The sequence below is a fragment of the Salvelinus fontinalis genome, chromosome 17, assembly GCF_029448725.1.
Source record: "Salvelinus fontinalis isolate EN_2023a chromosome 17, ASM2944872v1, whole genome shotgun sequence".
In the NCBI taxonomy this organism is placed as follows: Eukaryota; Metazoa; Chordata; class Actinopteri; order Salmoniformes; family Salmonidae; genus Salvelinus; species Salvelinus fontinalis.
This window is the reverse complement of record NC_074681.1, coordinates 37,635,847-37,653,229: the sequence shown is the minus strand read 5'-3', so window position 1 is coordinate 37,653,229 and position 17,383 is coordinate 37,635,847. Positions and strand designations below refer to the sequence as shown.

General features: G+C 44.1%; 1 pseudogene; it reads left to right on the top strand.

The window, feature by feature from the left end:
- Positions 1–798: 798 nt before the first annotated feature.
- LOC129814289 (thioredoxin reductase-like selenoprotein T1a) lies at positions 799–3,778 on the top strand (annotated as a pseudogene).
- The last annotated feature ends 13,605 nt before the right edge of the window (positions 3,779–17,383 follow it).

Below are 17,383 nucleotides of genomic sequence, written 5' to 3'. Positions count from 1 at the left end.
CGCTGTCCAATGGCCGATGAGCACCGATGCGTTTTATCTATAATTTCTCTTCATATGACAAGAAAAGGATTTGCCAGTAGATCGTCGACTTGATTAATGACGACTGCTTGTCTAGCTTGCTAGCTATAGTTTTTAACGTATGATGTTAACATGATCAGTCCAATCAAAGCTACGGTGGATATAACGTGATTTGAGGTCGTTTTATCTGTGGCCAATGACCTTGAGCCTTGGATTGGCACTTCTGATGTAAATCTATGGCAGCACCCAAAGGGGCTTGAACTTTCTAGCTCTCCCTGTAGATTTTGCAGTGATGTAGCAGAACACTGAGCCAATCATGGCGCAGCTAGAGATTACCTTACGCTCTGTATTTTCTGCCGGCTGCCCCTCCACCTGCATTTTGGAGCTGCCTTACTCAAGAAAGCAAAAAAGAGACCATGTTTATATGTGGCTTTATTATCTCAATTATACGATTTTGTACATTGTTTCCAAACTGATATGTGACACGTATTAATCCCCAAATAACATGCAAAACAGGCAACCACAAATGTTTTTTTATTTTATCTGCTAAACAGATTGGGCTCTGCCCTGAATGATGGGTCGCCACTGCATACAGAGTGCAATTTCAACAGTGTTTTTGGTCAAGTTAACTAATGATTGTATTTTGTATAATTTATATAACAACATTACAAACTTGTTTAGCATTATCTAGTCAAATTGTTGCATGATTCCGCTATTTTCATCCGTTTGCATCAGTTTCAATTGGGGACTTTTATTTTGAAGGCGAACCGCCGATTACACTATAGTTGCTCACGACACAGGTGGACAAATCGAATGAGAAATGGCGAAGAGGTGGCTACCCTTTTCGCTCCTGTTTCTAGTTCTCTCCCTGTACTGTGCTGCGTCGGCTGAGAACAGCGGCCTTAAGAAAATGAAGATGCAGTTTGCAACAGGACCACTTCTTAAATTCCAAATCTGGTAAGTTAAGCGAGGACAACAAGACACTTTGAGCAGACATCTTGTCTTGTTGTTCAGCTAGCATCAGCCCGTATGACGTTAGCTGTGAACAGCTAGTTAAATCCTGTTAGCTAATTCTGCTCAGGAAATTGGGTGGGTGCAGTCAAAGAATCCTTACAGTATCCATGTAACACCGTATTTTGGTTAGCTAGCAACATCCAAATGTTTATGTAACTAAATTACAACCGTGTTTTGTCTGTTGTTAATGAATCTGTAGTTGCGAGGTTGTAAAAAAACAAACATACTATTCTAGTTACTTCCGCTGTCAAATAGCTAATTTTGCGATTTGCGTCCCCATGTGGTCACTACCGGTTGGATTAATATCTACCATGTCAAGAGAATGTGATTAACTCAGACCAAGGGATGTGTTTGGAATGTGAAATGCCTTTTAAGTATTTTAATAATGCATTTGGACAGTAGATAAACCGTGTGCAATACAGCAATGGAAGGTCACCTCATGCTTTGCAGGCAGCATACAATGCATTGAAGTCACAACAAGGGAACGAAGATAACCTTGGACTCTTTGATGTTTAGGGTTGTTTGGCTGTGGCCAAGTGTATATAGCCTTGACTCTAAAGACTGTTTTTTTTCAGCGTGTCTCACTGTCTTCCCCTGTGGCCCGGTTTGTCTATCTCTCTCTCTCTCCTTCTCTCACCCAGCATCTCCTGAGGGTATAAGCGGGTGTTTGAGGAGTACATGCAGGTCTTGTACCAGCGGTACCCAGACATCCGCATTGAGGGGGAGAACTACCTTCCTCTACCCCTCTACCGGTAAATTACACTGTGTGCCACCATACTGTGTAAACACTTGACGCATGTTGCAATGTATTCTCCCTTGTGGTTGTTATCAACAATTTGGCCTCAGAGGTTTTTGCTTTCTCGGACACTTGTAACTGCCATTTCCTGCCATCTAAAGCAAAATATTGTCTTGTATGATAACGGATAAAGTAAAAATAAAAAAAATGTAATCTGTATGTATGTTAATAAAATTAGTTATATAGTGGTGCAGCCTGTCTTTGGGTAGAACCGTTTCTCTGGAAGTTGACGTTATTATCTTGTTTGCTGTCCTCAGCCACGTTGCTTCCTTCCTGTCCATGTTCAAGCTGGCACTGATCGGACTGATCATTATCGGCAAGGACCCCTTCGCCCTCTGCGGTATGCAAGCCCCAGGCATCTGGGTCTGGGGTCAGGAGAATAAGGTAAGACTCTCTCGTATGTTTAAAATTTGACATAACACTTGGTGTTAGCATCAGAGGCATACCGGCTCTAATGGAAATTAAAGGGTAGATGTAGACAAGAATAGTCAGTACCTCAAGAGACACACTGTACCCATGGGATGTCATTAATGACTCATTTGGGACAGTGAGTAGATGATGCAGTCTTTGTTTGTGTGTATTGTCAACCTGGATCTCCAAGGTAACATGTTGGTGAGTTTCCCTGGGCTGGGTACACAGACAGAAGGGCTATGGAATTTTGCGCCCTTGTCCTTGGCAGAACCGATGTGCATATTGACCAATGAAACATTTTAACTTGAAGTTCAACTTTTGCTCGTAATTGCACCAATTGATTGATGGTGATATTGAATTTCTCTTTCTCTCTTTCAGATTTATGCCTGCATGATGGTATTCTTTTTCAGCAACATGATTGAAAACCAGTGTATGTCAACAGGAGCTTTTGAAGTCACATTAAACGGTAAGGCTCACTATGCGTAAGTATGCACAAATCCTTTACGGACCCTGCATAGACGTCATTGTAAAATACCACACAGAAGTGTTGAGAGTTGATGTGTTTGTACCTCCCTGGGCAGATGTGCCAGTGTGGTCCAAGCTGGAGTCGGGTCACCTGCCCTCCATGCAGCAGCTGGTCCAGATCCTGGAGAACGAGATGAAGATGAACGTACCCATGGACCACCGCTCCTAACCCTGCCTTTACGCCCCCCTCGGATGGAGCCAAAGACCCCTCCACGTACGCAACCCTCATCCCCCATCTTCTATCCACTGCAATTTGCACAGTGGAAAGAACCACCATCGCACACACACCCAATACCTCAGATACATTTATTGTGTGGTATGGGGTTTGTGCACTTTCATATTGTATTTACATGACCATAGTTGTCAAATTAGATTACTCAACCTACTCAACTCATTTTTTTGACAGAACTTCAAGGACATTTTATTTATTTATGCACTTGATGTTTTGGATGCACTTGATGTACTCACTTCTGTCTCCCTTTCTTTTCCTCTGCAGGTTTGAGGTGGGTTTCTCAATGGACTGTGAGGTGATGTTTATGAAGGTCTGCGCTGAAGGCAGGAAGACTGCTAGCTCAGACTGGATGTCCCCATCGCTTCTCACCACGTCTCTACGAGATGCCCCTCCCCTAATGCTGGACTGGGATCCACGGCAAACCGTGATGGCCATTTTCTCTACTATTACTACTGCAGATCATTCATCCTGGTGCAATAAACGTTCAGCTTTGGCTCTTGCGCTCACAAGGATCAATTCAAGCTCAACAATGTTGACTTTCATGTGGATGGTCAGATTAATATTAAGGTCTTTAGTTAGCCAGTGTTTTTATTTTGACCCATTATTTGTAGTATAACCATTTGTTAGTCTTAATTTAACTTAGTTACACATAGAACATCTTACATAGTCTGATCATGAGCATTTGAATAACGTTTAACATTTAATTTCTGAATTCTGGTAATTTGAATCTTTGCATAGCTGGAAGTGGAGCGAAGACGATGAATAAATGTTTAATGGTGAAAGAGCTGTGTGAGCGCTGTCTGTTTGTTGGGACAAGATGAACGGATTTGTTGTTGGTATGAGAACAAGTAAATCATTTTCTAAAGTGACTAGGCGAATGAGGGCAAGACAACCACACCAGCCATATATCAAAGGTAAGGTACATGTAGAATCCAGGAGGGTACTATTTTTGTAAGAAACAGGCCTACAGTTTCATCGTAAATTTAAAAGACCTATGTAAATAGAGTTAAAGAAAACAGGAGACCAACTGCTAGGCAAATGTATTAATTTTGAATTTGCACACTAAGTATAGACCATCTGGCATAAGGTTTACATGGTTTGGGGGAATCAGTGGTTAGGGTTAAGTAGATCACCAGGTTAAGACATTTGGTTAAATCCTTATCTAGTCAAGCTTCTACGAACTTCTAGCACATCCTTGTGTAAAGGGCCCTGCAAATTAGGCAGAGACGTCAAGAAAATTCCTAGAAACTCATGGAAAGCAAAACTTAACGGATCTCTTTAATCAGAGACTTCCGTTAGAGATAGCGTTCCACAACTGAAGCTACTGTGTAAATGGTCAAAACCAAATGAGTGGGGGATCATTTTCTAAAGTGACTAGGCGAATGAGGGCAAGACAAATAACTAGGTGTGTTGCATGGAAAGATGTCCCCTACTGTAATTCTTAGCACCAGAAGCAATCTACCACTATATCTTGCAATGCCACTTAATGAGTGTAAATTGCTGCCCAAAGAACATCGCAATCATAACTGTCTAAAATGCTATCTAGACTTGTATAGAGAAGCAGCCTACAGGAGCATATTTCCCAACTAGGTTCAATGATTTAGAGTTAATTTGGACTGGAGCAGTGCAGGTTGAGTCTCTTAAAATGTGATTTTACAGTGTTTTATATACACTGCTCAAAAAAATAAAGGGAACACTTAAACAACACAATGTAACTCCAAGTCAATCACACTTCTGTGAAATCAAACTGTCCACTTAGGAAGCAACACTGATTGACAATAAATTTCACATGCTGTTGTGCAAATGGAATAGACAACAGGTGGAAATTATAGGCAATTAGCAAGACACCCCCAATAAAGGAGTGGTTCTGCAGGTGGTGACCACAGACCACTTCTCAGTTCCTATGCTTCCTGGATGATGTTTTGGTCACTTTTGAATGCTGGCGGTGCTTTCACTCTAGTGGTAGCATGAGACGGAGTCTACAACCCACACAAGTGGCTCAGGTAGTGCAGTTCATCCAGGATGGCACATCAATGCGAGCTGTGGCAAGAAGGTTTGCTGTGTCTGTCAGCGTAGTGTCCAGAGCATGGAGGCGCTACCAGGAGACAGGCCAGTACATCAGGAGACGTGGAGGAGGCCGTAAGAGGGCAACAACCCAGCAGCAGGACCGCTACCTCCGCCTTTGTGCAAGGAGGACCAGGAGGAGCACTGCCAGAGCCCTGCAAAATGACCTCCAGCAGGCCACAAATGTGCATGTGTCTGCTCAAACGGTCAGAAACAGACTCCATGAGGGTGGTATGAGGGCCCGACGTCCACAGGTGGGGGTTGTGGTTACAGCCCAACACCGTGCAGGACATTTGGCATTTGCCAGAGAACACCAAGATTGGCAAATTCGCCACTGGCGCCCTGTGCTCTTCACAGATGAAAGCAGGCTCACACTGAGCACATGTGACAGACGTGACAGTCTGGAGACGCCGTGGAGAACATTCTGCTGCCTGCAACATCCTCCAGCATGACCGGTTTGGCGGTGGGTCAGTCATGGTATGGGGTGGCATTTCTTTGGGGGGCCTCACAGCCCTCCATGGGCTCGCCAGAGGTAGCCTGACTGCCATTAGGTACCGAGATGAGATCCTCAGACCCCTTGTGAGACCATATGCTGGTGCGGTTGGTCCTGGGTTCCTCCTAATGCAAGACAATGCTAGACCTCATGTGGCTGGAGTGTGTCAGCAGTTCCTGCAAGAGGAAGGCATTGATGCTATGGACTGGCCCGCCCGTTCCCCAGACCTGAATCCAATTGAGCACATCTGGGACATCATGTCTCGCTCCATCCACCAACGCCACGTTGCACCACAGACTGTCCAGGAGTTGGCGGATGCTTTAGTCCAGGTCTGGGAGGAGATCCCTCAGGAGACCATCCGCCACCTCATCAGGAAGCATGCCCAGGCGTTGTAGGGAGGTCATACAGGCACGTGGAGGCCACACACACTACTGAGCCTAATTTTGACTTGTTTTAAGAACATTACATCAAAGTTGGATCAGCCTGTAGTGTGGTTTTCCACTTTCATTTTGAGTGTGACTCCAAATCCAGACCTCCATGGGTTGATAAATTTGATTTCCATTGATAATTTTTGTGTGATTTTGTTCTCAGCACATTCAACTATGTAAAGAAAAAAGTATTTAATAAGAATAGTTCATTCATTCAGATCTAGGATGTGTTATTTTAGTGTTCCCTTTTTTTTTGAGCAGTGTATATTTCCACACTATGAGGTTGAAATAATACTGTGAAATTGTGAAAATTATGATCATGCCCTTTTAGTGTATAAGAGTTGTTTGAAAAGACTGCCTGAAATTTCTTCCTGTTTTGGTGGGTAGGAGTTTTGGCCTGCCTGGTGATATCACCAGGTGGTAAATTAGTCCCGTGTGGCTCAGATGGTAGAGCATAGGGTTGTGGGTTTGATTCCCACGGGGGACCAATAGCAACAAATATGAAAATGTATGTACTCACTAGTCGCTCTGGATAAGAGAGTCTTCTGAATGACAAATGTAAATTAGTTCATATTTCATCATCAAATTTTATTGGTCACATGCACATGGTAAGCAGATGTTAATGTGAGTGTAGCGAAATGCGTGTGCTTCTAGTTCCGACCTTGCAGTAATATCTAACAATCTAACAATTTCACAACAACTACCTTATACACACAAGTGTAAAGGAATGAATAGGAATATGTACATATAAATATATGGATGAGCGATGGCCGAACGGCATAGGCAAGATGCAGTAGATGGTATAGAGTACAGTATATACATATGAGATGAGTAATGTAGGGTATGTAAACATTATATAAAGTGGCATTGTTTAAAGTGACTAGTGATACATTTATTACATCCAATTTTTAATTATTAAAGTGGCTAGTGATTTGAGTCAGTATGTTGGCAGCAGCCACTCAATGTTAGTGATGGCTGTTTAACAGTCTGATGGCCTTGAGATAGAAGCTGTTTTTCAGTCTCTCGGTCCCAGCTTTGATGCACCTGTACTGACCTCACCTTCTGGATGATAGTGGGATGAACAGGCCGTGGCTCGGGTGGTTGTTGTCCTTGATGATCTTTTTGGCCTTCCTGTGACATCGGGTGGTGTAGGTGTCCTGGAGGGCAGGTAGTTTTCCCCGGTGATGCGTTGTGCAGACCTCACTACCCTCTGGAGAGCCTTGCGGTTGTGGGCGGAGCAGTTGCCGTACCAGGCGGTGATACAGCCCGACAGGATGCTCTTGATTGTGCATCTGTAAAAGTTTGTGAGTGTTTTTGGTGACAAGCCAAATTTCTTCAGCCTCCTGATGTTGAAGAGGCGCTGTTGCCCCTTCTTCACCACGCAGTCTGTGTAGCTGGACCATTTCAGTTTGTCCGTGATGTGTACGCTGAGGAACTTAAAACTTTACACCTTCTCCACTACTGTCCTGTCGATGTAGATAGGGGGGTGCTCCCTCTGCTTCCTGAAGTCCACGATCATCTCATTTGTTTTGTTGACATTGAGTGTGAGGTTATTTTCCTGACACCACACTCCAAGGCCCCCCACCTCCTCCCTGTAGGCCGTCACGTCGTTGTTGGTAATCAAGCCTACCACTGTAGTGTCGTCTACAAACTTGATGATTGAGTTGGAGGCGTGCATGGCCACGCAGTCATGGGTGAACAGGGAGTACAGGAGAGGGCTGAGAACGCACCCTTGTGGGGCCCCAGTGTTGAGGATCAGCGAGGTGGAGATGTTGTTTCCTACCCTCACCACCTGGGGGCGGCCCGTCAGAAAGTCCAGGACCCAGTTGCACGGGGCGGGATCGAGACCCAGGGTAATGACGAGTTTGGAGGGTACTATGGTGTTAAATGCTGAGCTGTAGTCGATGAACAGCATTCTTACATAGGTATTCCTCTTGTCCAGATGGGTTAGGGCAGTGTGCAGTGTGATTGCAATTGCGTCGTCTGTGGACCTATTGGGGCGGTAAGCAAATTGGAGTGGGTCTAGGGTGTCAGGTAGGGTGAACACAGGTATAAATTAAACCTTGGAAACAGGAGACAAAGGGCTGTTAGACATGGGTTTGATTTTTGACACATGAAAAGTGGGATGAATACAGAGGGTATGGAGCAACAGAAGACGAACAGCAGAGGTGCTAATGACCTTGGGAAAGGGCAGATAAACAGGGGGGAAAGTTTGCCGGACTCCACCCGGAGGAGCAGATCCCGGGTGGACAGCCATACCTTCTGTCCGAGACAATACTGGGGAGCCGGGGTCCGGTGGCAGTCCGCTTGTTGTCGATACCTGGAGGTGGTCTTGAGAAGAGCCGACCGGGCTCTCTTCCAGGTACGACGACAGCGACGTACAAACATCTGGGCCGAAGGTATTCCGACCTCTTCTCCCTCTTGCTCAGGGAAGAGCGGGGGCTGATAGTCCAGGGAACAATCAAAGGGAGAGAAACCCGTGGCAGAGCAAGAAAGGGTGTTGTTTGCGTATTCGACCCACACTAGTTGCTGGCTCCAGGTGGTGAGGTTGGCGGAGACCAGGCAGCGAAGAGAAGTTTCAAATTCTTGGTTGGCTCGCTCCGACTGGCTGTTGGACTGTGGGTGGAACCCGAAGGACAGGCTGGCCGACGACCCAATGAGTGTGCAGAACGCTTTCCAGAACCAGGACAAGAACTGAGGACCCCGGTCAGAGACAATGTCTACTGGGAGTCCATGGATCCAGAAGATGTGCTGCACCTTGAGCTGGGCCATCTCTTTGGCGAAGGGTTGCTTTGGGGAGAGGAATGAACTGAGCGGCTTTGTAAAACCGATCCACTACTGTCAGGATGGCGGTGTTGCCTTCAGATGGGGGGAGACCCGTGACAAAGTCCAGGGCTATGAGAGACCAGGGACGATGAGGGACAGGCAGAGTTTGAAGGAGACCAGCCAGAGCTTTCCGAGGAGTCTTGTTCTGCGCACAGACCGTGCATGCGGCGGCGAACGCGGAGAAGTCAGGAATCATGGTAGGCCACCAAAAGTTTTGTCGCACAAAGGCCAGAGTCCAACGGGTGCCCGGGTAGCAGGCAAGCCTGGAGGAGTGGGCCCACTCCAGGACCGAGGAGCGGACCACGTCAGGAATAAACATCCGGTTATCTGCCCACCCCGGGTTTGGCTGGGAACGCTGCACCTCACAAACCTGCTTCCCTATCCCCCAGCTGAGGTACGAGGTGGGAAGGATGGTCTCAGGTTCCGGTGTTGTAACCGTGGGGCTATAGTGGCGCGATAGCGCATCCGGCTTGACATTCTTGGATCCCGGTCAGTATGAGAGGGAGAAGTACAACCGGGTGAAAGCATTGGAAAACCTCCCTGATCTTTATGGTTGAATCTGTGTTTCAAATTCACTGCTCGACTGAGAGACTTTACAAATAATTGTGTGGGGTTCAGAGATGAGGAAGTTAGGGCTGTTATGGTGACCGTATTACAGCCACACCGGCAGTCACAAGTCATGACCGCAGTCAAATTACACGTGACCGTTTAGGCACGGTAACTAGGCTTCTCCAAGCTCTGATGCTGCTGATGGTCATTAGTAGCCTACCAAACTTGCTAACTGCCTGGTACTCAGCACTCTATTGTCCCTCTAATCACTCTGACATCAATACAAATGTAATCGAAAATCTATTCAAATACTTCATGAGAGCCCGTGAGCTCATGTTGTGCAACATTTCTAAAGGCAATTCAATTGTGTGAGAAAACAGAGTTTTGATGGCTTCTATTAAAAAAGCAATTTCCCATCAGTTTTCCATAGGCTACTATATTTATTTCTCAACTTTCCTAATATTAAGCACATTGCTTCTCTTTACAGCAGGAGTTTAGCCTACCTGGCTGGCATGAAAATGAGCCATGGGAAAAGTGTCCTCCATTTGCCATTAACAGTTGAAGTCGGAAGTTTACGTACACTTAGGTTGGAGACATTAAAACTCATTTTTCAACCACTCCACAAATTTCTTGTTAACAAACTATAGTTTTGGCAAGTCGGTTAGAACATCTAATTTGTGCATGACACAAGTAATTTTTCCAACAATTGTTTACAGACAGATTATTTCACGTATAATTCACTGTATCACAATTCCAGTGGGTCAGAAGTTTACATACACTAAGCTGACTGTGCCTTTACAGCTTGGAAAATTCCAGAAAATTATGTCATGGCTTTAGAAGCTTCTGATAGGCTAATTGACATAATTTGAGTCAATTGGAGGTGTACCTGTGGATATATTTCAAGGTCTACCTTCAAACTCAGTGCCTCTTTGCTTGACATCATGGGAAAATCCAAAGAAATCAGCCAAGACCTCAGAAAAATAATTGTAGACCTCCACAAGCCTGGTTCATCCTTGGGAGCAATTTCCAAACGCCTGACGGTACCACGTTCATCTGTACAAACAATAGTACGCAAGTATAAACATGCAGCCGACATATCGCTCAGGAAGGAGACGCATTCTGTCTCCTAGAGATGAACGTACTTTGGTGTGAAAAGTGCAAATCAATCCAAAAACAACAGCAAAGGACCTTGTGAAGATGTTGGAGAAAATAGGTACAAAAGTATCTATATCCACAGTAAAATGAGTCCTATATCGACAGAACCTGAAAGACCACACAGCAAGGAAGAAGCCACTGCTCCAAAACCGCCATAAAAAAGCCAGACTACGGTTTGCAACTGCACATCGGGACAAAGATCATACTTTTTGGAGAAATGTCCTCTGGTCTGATTAAACAAAAATAGAACTGTTTGGCCATAATGACCATTGTTATGTTTGGAGGAAAAAGGGGGGTCTCGCAAGCCGAAGAACACCATCCCATCCGTGATGCACGGGGGTGACAGCATCAGGTTGTGGGGATCCTTTGCTGCAGGAGGGACTGGTGCACTTCACAAAATAGATGGCATAATGAGGCAGGAAAATTATGTGGATATATTGAAGCAACATCTAAAGAAATCAGTCAGGAAGTAAAAGCTTGGTCGCAAATGGGTCTTCCAAATGGACAATGACCCCAAGCATACTTCCAAAGTTGTGGCAAAATGGCTTAAGGACAACAAAGTCAAGGTATTGGAGTGTCCATCCCAAAGCCCTGACCTCAATCCCATAGAATATTTGTGGGCAGAATTGAAAAAGCGTGTGTGAGCAAGGAGGTCTACAAACCTGACTCAGTTACACCAGCTCTGTCAGGAGAAATGGGCCAAAATTCACCCAACTTATTGTGGGAAGCTTGTGGAAGGCCACCCGAAACGTTTGACCCAAGTTAAACAATTTAAAAGCAATGCTATCAAATACTAATTGAGTGTATGTAAACTTCTGACCCACTGGGAATGTGATGAAAGAAATAAAAGCTGAAATAAATCCTTCTCTCTACTATTATTCTGACATTTAAATAAAGTGGTGACCTAAAACAGGGAATTTTTACCAGGATTAAATGTCAGGAATTGTGAAAAACTGAGTTTGAATGTATTTGGATTAGGTGTATGTAAACTTCCGACTTAAACTGTAAGTGCATAGATTCCGTATCTTTTACCCCTGCCCTTGTTTCGAGACAGGTGCATGATAATGGTCCATTCTAAATCCAACACATTTCACACATATATTTTTTTATATAAGTTAAGACGAGATGAAATCAAAAATAGTCTTATGGGTGACAATATTATCCTATCACTTATGTATTATCACTTGGGAATGATGCTCAGCTTGTGTGCAGTAAGGAAGAAACAGCGCATGCCTTTTTCTTGCAAATTTTCAAATTATAGTTGCACACCTCATGGAACCTAGCCCATAGGCCTATATGTTTGTATCACAACTAAAGTGGCAAAATAACTGTTAAAATTAAGCACATTAATCCGCTTTACAACCGGTGTAGAGCCTAACTGGCATACATAGGCGGTACATGACTTTCAAGTTTGGGGAAGAAATTTTCACCATAAAAATGCCCCTTTATAATAAAGCCTTACATGCATAATCGCATTCACGGTCACTTTTGAGAGTGGTGTTTTCCAGCTAATGGATTAATGGCTGTGAGAAAGACCCGATCACATGACGGGAATTTGCTAATAAGAACTGAGATATCTGAGAGAATCATGTGAGTCAGAGGTGTTTTGAAGCCGAGAGAAGGGAATTATAATTATTATATCCAGTCCAAGGGCACAACGGCAGCTGGCCACAAAAAGGCATGGATATTTTTAGGAGGCATTACGGTCACAATGGGGATGCCACAGTGAAATTCAAGTCATTATCAAGTGCTTGTCAAATTGTGAATGAGAGACTGATGAAGTGTGTACATCATGCGCAACAAACAAAGCAGGGCTCATGACTTTCACCTTTTTCAAATCATCATTAGACTCGCATCATGCAGCCTTAGAATGTATAAAAAGTCTAAACATATAGCCCAACATTTGTATCACAACTAAAGTTGAACAAATAACTCTAAATTAAACATATGTTTTGTTTAGAGTTTTGTTGGTAACCGCTCAACACAGAATAGCCGCATGTGCGCATTCCCTCAAATTGTTTAGAGAAAACAACCTTTTTATACTGAATAAAAATATAAACGCAACATGCAAAAATGTAAAAGATTTTACTGAGTTACAGTTCATATAATGAAATCAGTCAATTGATATAAATGAATTAGGCCCTAGTCTATGGATTTCACTTGACTGGGAATACAGATATGTATCTATTAGTCACAGATAATTTACCTTAAAAAAACGTAGGGGAGTGGATCAGAAAACCAGTCAGTATCTGGTGTGACCACCATTTGCCACATGCAGCATGACACATCTCTTTCGCATAGAGTTGATCAGGCTGTGGATTGTGGCCTGTGGAATGTTGTCCCACTCCTCTTCAATGGCTGTTAGAAGTTGCTGGATATTGGCGGAAACTGGAACATGCTGTCGTACACGTCGGTCCATAGAATCCCAAAAATGCTCAGTCAGTAACATGTCTAGTGAGTATGCAGGCCATGGAAGAACTGAGACATTTTCAGCTTCCAGGAATTGTGGAAAGATCCTTGCGACATGGGGCCGTGCATTATCATGCTGAAACATGAGGTGATGGCAGCGGATGAATGGCATGACAATGGGCCTCAGGATCTCGTCGTGGTATCTTTTTGCATGTAAATTGCCATCGATAAAATGCAATTGTGTTCGTTGTCCGTAGCTTATACCTGCCCATACCATAACCCCACTGTCACCGCGGGGCACTGTTCACAACGTTGACATCAGCAAACCACTCGCCCACACAACTCCATACACGTGGTCAGTGGTTGTGAGGCCGGCTGGACATACTGCCAAATTCTCTAAAACGATGTTGGAGGCGGTTTATTGTAGAGAAATTAACATTAAATGATCTTCCAACAGCTCTGGTGGACATTGCTGCAGATAGCGTGTTAATTGTACGCTCCCTCAAAACTTGAGACATCTGTGGCATTGTGCTGTGAGAAAAAAACTGCACATTTTAGAGTGGCCTTTCATTGTCCCCAGCACAAGGTGCACCTGTGTAATGATCATGCTGTTTAATCAGCTTCTTGATATGCCACACCTGTCAGATGAATGGATTCTCTTGGCAAAGGAGACATGCTCATAGATATAAACACATTTGTGCACACAGTTTGAGATAAATAAGCTTTTTGTGCATATGAAACATTTCTGGGATCTTTTATCTTTACATCTTGTGTTTATATTTTTTGTTCTGTGTATTTTATTCAGCTATGTTCAATTGTATTCTTCATATTATAAAATAATATAAAACAATGCCATGGAATTCTAAGAACATTTTGTCTGCTAAATGAGCAGTGTAGCCAACAGCCATATGGCATAGCCAGATCAGGGCCTAACTATTCTGTTCTTCTGAAATAGACTACATTTTCTTCATATCATATTTCTTAAATAAATATTGGATTCATTGTGATTGTGTACGCTATATTAAACAAATGTATTATATATTTTTTAAATGATGATGTTCCAAAGGTCTGCATCAGTGACTTGTAGTCTATGCGTGGAAGCCAGGAGATGCTAAATGTGTTTATCTTAATTAACTTTCAATTACCGTAAGACCGGCAATTTTTTGCTTGACAGTCACCGACTGACGCACGCACGCACGCACGCACGCACGCACGCACGCACGCACGCACGCTCACACACACACACACACACACACACACACACACACACACACACACACACACACACACACACACACACACACACACACACACACACACACACACACACACACACACGGCTGGAGCGGAATAAGTGGAACGGTATGAGATTTGTTCTTAACTGACTTGCCTAGTTAAATAAAGGTTCAATAAAATGGAGTCAGTCATTTTGGACCTCAACGTATGTGTCACTCTAATGACCTGGGTTTATACCCGGTTGGTCGTTTCCCTCTTCCTTCAATTAAATTTCACATTTTCTCTATATACAAAGTGGGGTCTTCTTTGCTTTTAATGTTTCCTTCAGTTCTAACATTTCTCTCCTGATGATACTGTTTGACTCCATGGAGGCCCCTCCTCCTTCGTTCACCCCATTCTGTCCACCACTATATATTTTCAGATCCTACTCACTACAGAGCACACGCTCATACACACAGTTCCACATTGCTGTGTTTTCATCCCTGATATTGAATCACAAGAACTGTGAAACGTGGTTTTCTTGTCTTCATGTGTCTTTACTCGAAAGTCTTGAATGTCAGCTGTTTAGGTGCCATTGGGTTTTTGAGTCACCCGCTCTAGAGATCCACCACGGAGGCTGGAGATGAGTGACATCCTCGGACAATCACTACTGTACAGCTCTCCCTGTCCACTAGTGGTCTTTTCCTCATGGTTAAACGGTTTGACTCTCGGCTCATCACTGTCCCTCGATGTGGGTTGGCATTTTGATCGCTAGTCTCTTGAGAAGCAACTGTGTCTCTGCAATGACTGTAAGTGCCATTTGTTCATGTGTTTGTGGCATGAGTGACAGTGGAGGCTGCTGATCGGAGGACGGCTCATAGTAATGACTGGAACGGAGCAAATGGAATGGCATTTGATACCTTTGTATTTGATACCGTTCCACTAATTCCGCTCCAGCCATTACCATGAGCCTGTCCTCCCCAATTAAGGTGCCACCAACCTCCTGTGGTGTGTGATTAGATGATATGTCACCCTGCATACCACTACTGGCTTGCTTCTGAAGCTAAGCAGGGTTGGTCCTGGTCAGGCCCTGGACGGGAGACCAGATGCTGCTGGAAGTGGTGTTGGAGGGCCAGTAGGAGGCACTCTTTCCTCTGGTCTAAAAAATATCCCAATGCCCCAGGGCAGTGATTGGGGATACTGCCCTGTGTAGGGTGCCGTCTTTCGGATGGGACGTTAAACGGGTGTCCTGACTCTCTGAGGTCATTAAAGATCCCATGGCACTTATCGTAAGAGTAGGGGTGTTAACCCCGGTGTCCTGGCTAAATTCCCAATCTGGCCCTCAAACCATCATGGTCACCTAATAATCCCCACTTTACAATTGGCTCATTCATCCCCCTCCTCTCCCCTGTAACTATTCCCCAGGTCGTTGCTGCAAATGAGAACGTGTTCTCAGTCAACTTACCTGGTAAAATAACGGTAAAATAAAATAAAATAAATAAAAATAAATGTCAGAATTACATTATATGGTTCCATGATACTCACATGATAATTTGATGGTTTACTGACTGTTCTCTTCCAGTAACGCTGCTATAGTAGATCCTACATAGATATAGCTACTCCATATCTGTCCATCACTCTGAAAGGATGTTCACATAATGATCCAATGAATATCCTGAGCGCTTTTGTTTCACGACATCACATTAGACGTATTCACGTATCAGGGCATATTTGTGAGTGGTGCAACGTAAACCTGTGCCGTGTTGCGAATGTGGACATGCACGTGCACCCTAAAAACACTCCTTTATTCATCTTTATCCTTTTACTCTCTGGGAAAATAGAGGAAAGGATGGAGATAAGAACTGACCTCTATCCCTCTGGGCCCAACCAATAATTCATCCCCTCTCCCATCCTTGAACCAGGCTCTTTCCACAGGCCCGGTCATCTAACGCAGGAGGACTTTGACATGGATGTGGATGAAAAAGGACGCGGAGGGGGAAAAACGCTACAAGAAGAAGGCCATAGACCAGTGGTGGGTGAGCAAGTGCAACAAAGACGCATGTGACGAAGAAAAAGAAGGAAGAAGAAGAAATGTCGGAGGCAGGATGGTTAACAGCCTGAGTTGGGATGAGGAGCTGCAGCACATTCTCAATCCTCTGGCTGAGGCTGACCGTCAACGGAGAACAAGCAGATCATTCGACATCACTGTAAGTGCTCTCTCTCTCTGTCTTTCTCTGCCTCTCTCTATCTCTCTCTTGTGCTCTCTCTCTCTCTTGTGCTCTCTCTCTCTCTCTCTCTCTCTCTCTCTCTCTCTCTCTCTCTCTCTCTCTCTCTCTCTCTCTCTCTCTCTGTCTCTCTCTCTCTCTCTTTCTCTCTCGCTCTCTCTCTCTCTCTCTCTCTCTCTCTCTCTCTCTCTCTCTCTCTCTCTGTGTAATTGTTGATGTGTCTGCATGTGTGTAGAGATAGTCCATTGGATGGTGCTATTTTTTTTAACTTTTCCACTCCAACACCGAACATACCTCAGCCAGCCAATGACAGTGTAGAGTAAGCAATTACTGGCAATTACTGGCCTTATTTCTATTACAGCATGTTGGATGACTGTCATTCTTATTCCGTTCACCCAGTTCAATGTAACGTCGATAGTTTTAGGCTACTACTTGAATTTACCCTATACCCATCACGGGGTTGCTACAACCTAGCCCATGAATGAAAGTTTACGACGTAGGTGCACACAGGTCAAGAGAGAAAATTGAGATGACAGACAGTGGCACATTCAATACCGCCTTGCACACTCTTGCCTGCATTTAGGGTGCAGGGTGTAATCATTAGTCCAACAGTAGCAAACAAGTTTCTTTTGGACAAATTCAGGTATTTGTATCCCCATTTTATTTGCTTCCGTTTAAGAAATGTTTTTCAACAGAATGCACTCTCCTCCTCTCACCTTTTCCCTTTGTTTGTGGACTTCAATGCTCCACACATCAGCTGTATGTGACCAGGCGAAAAAACCTTTCCAAGCCAAACCATATCATAACCGCTACACACAGCCTACATAGTTGTCACCATATTAGCTAAAGTAACGCCATAGTCAACATAGCTAATAGAACTAACGTGTTAGTAAACCCACTACAATCATGCAGTAAAGTTACAGTGTATAGTCAGTAAGCAGTTACACCGGTGGGCCACGATGGCAATAAATTAATCAAACCAAAAGCTTAACTTGACTTGGAAGAGTTCCGGTGTTGTGTTGG